This window comes from Salvelinus alpinus, chromosome 30 (assembly GCF_045679555.1).
Source record: "Salvelinus alpinus chromosome 30, SLU_Salpinus.1, whole genome shotgun sequence".
In the NCBI taxonomy this organism is placed as follows: Eukaryota; Metazoa; Chordata; class Actinopteri; order Salmoniformes; family Salmonidae; genus Salvelinus; species Salvelinus alpinus.
In genome coordinates this window covers 41,562,893-41,565,555 of record NC_092115.1, presented here as the reverse complement: position 1 = coordinate 41,565,555, position 2,663 = coordinate 41,562,893, and positions in this window count along the sequence as shown.

Genomic DNA, 2,663 nt, shown 5'->3' with positions numbered 1-2,663 from the left:
CTGTCCAGAGTACAGTAAACATCAGAGAGAATACAGTAGACTCTCTCCATTAGAGATATTGGGAACTTACGCGTGAAAGGTTAATCTCTGCACCAAGACAGTATGGTCCATGACAGTATGGTCCAAGTCTATGAATACAGATTCACAACGCAGCTTCCTGTCCAGAGTACAGTAAACATCATTCAAAACCTTCAGAGTTGCTGTGACAGTGCTGTGGCCAGACCTGACAACTGATTGCATACCACTCAAAATATTAACCTGCTTATTGAACAGGGACTCCAATACCTTTTCCGGAATAGACAACTTCGATATGGGCCGATAGTTATTCAGTAGAGTGGGAATACTTCCTTTCAAAAGAGGTAGGACCAATGCTGATTTCCACAACCTGGGATTTCATTACATTCTAGGGTGAAGTGAAAGACACATGATGAAGGGGGAGCAATGATGTCTGCAGCTCATTTTAGTAGGCGGGGTGTATATCATCAAGGCCAGGGGATTCTTTTTACATCAATTGCTTTTCGGGCTCTACGTACCTCTGAGAGAGAAAAGTGTGAAGGAAACCTGGAGAAGGAGTGCTCGGGAGTGTCACGTCATTTCACAGGGGGCTCATGTTGACCTTTAACCCTATCAAATAACACTCCTCCAATCATATTTAAATTGACATCGATGGATTAGATATATTTAGACTTCAAGTTAGGAATTGGGTGATAAACGGGTAATTTCAAAAATTCATTGCTCGAAAAAAATTGCTAAAAATATTTATATTCATGAAACCACAAGTGCAATATAGCAAAACACGGCTTAGGTTGTTGTTAATCCACCTGTCGTGTCAGATTTAGAAAATATGCTTTACAGCGAAAGCAATCCAAGCGTTTGTGTGAGTTTATCGATCACTAGACAAAACATTAAGAACACCTAGCAGCAATGTAGATTGGTCACGAAAGCCAGAAAAGCAATAAAATGAATCGCTTACCTTTGATGATCTTGGGATGTTTGCACTCACGAGACTCCCAGTTACACAATAAATGTTCCTTTTGTTCGATAAAGATTATTTTTATATCAAAAAAACTCCAATTATTTGGCGCATTATGTTCAGTATTCCACAGCCTTAGGCAGGTCATCAAGGCTTGACGAAAATTTCAAATAGTATCCGTAAAGTTTGTAGAAACATGTCAAACGTTTTTAATAATCAATGCTCAGGTTGTTTTTAACATCAATAATCGATCATATTTCAACCGGACTGTAAACTATTCAATACTGGAGAAAAAAAAAAAGTTGAACAACCAGTTTCGCGCGAATGAACTAATGGAAGGACATCCGTCTATCCACTGATGCGTTTTGATAAATCTCGCTCAATTTTCAGAATACAAGCTTGAAACTATTTCTAAAGACTGTTCACACCCTGAGGAAGCCATTGGAAAAGGAATCTGGTTGATATCCCTTTAAATGGACGAAAGGCAGGCAATGGAACAGTGATTTTTCAAAATAAGAGTCACTTCCGGGTTGGATTTCCTCAGGTTTTCGCCTGCAAAATCAGTTCTGTTATACTCACAGACAATATTTTGACAGTTTTGGAAACTTTAGAGTGTTTTCTATCCTACTCTGTTAATTATATGCATATTCTAGCATCTGGACCTGAGAAATAAGCAGCTTACATTGGGAACGTTATTTTTCCAAACATAAAAATGCTGCCCCCTAGCTTCAAGAGGTTATTAAACTATGGATACAGGCTGACTGTACAAATGTTTCAACTGTGTGCTTGTGTGATTCTGAGTGTCTGTGTGTGTGCAGAGCTAGTTCCAGTATTCAGTGGCTCGTGTTTGTTTGGACAGTCCTAATGTCCACCACATGGTCTCACCTGTTGGACCTGCCACTGGCATTACCATGACGATCTACAGACACACGCACGGACACACACACACACAGTTGCAAAAATTGATGGACCCATGCCGACTACCTCTGTCCGCGAGGAGAGGTGACAGAGAGGTCAGAACTCTGAGGACACACACACACACACACACACACACACACACACACACACACACACACACACACACACACACACACACACACACACACACACACACACACACACACACACACACACACACACACACACACACACACACACACACACACACACACACACACACACACAGAGAGAGAGAGAAGTAGCCTTTGACCCATTCCCATACACACATGCATGAGCACATCATTGGTTCACACTTTATTATCATTGGTGGTCATTGCTCTGCTATTGTATGTACTGGAACCAGACATCCAGCTGGTTAATACAATGACTTGTTCCATCCAACCAGCATTGCAGATTAACACACTAGCTCTTCTTACTGTCAAATAAAAACACTTCCGGGTCGTAGAAAAATACAGTTTTTTCTATCACGTGGACATCTTGATTTGTCAAGGTTTAAGAGAAAAATATATCAAAGACAATATGTACGAATTTGATTAAATTCCATCCTAACTGTAGTCTGTATTGGACAGGAGCAGAGAGGAAACAAAGGCATCATATTGGGTGTTAGCAGGGGTTGATGGAGTCTTATGAGGGGAAATTAGACCCATTTGCACTTCCAATCTGGCTCACAGTCTAGTTCCCATTGCCACCTACACCCCTCTGTTTCTCCTCACACCCACATATCCTCCCT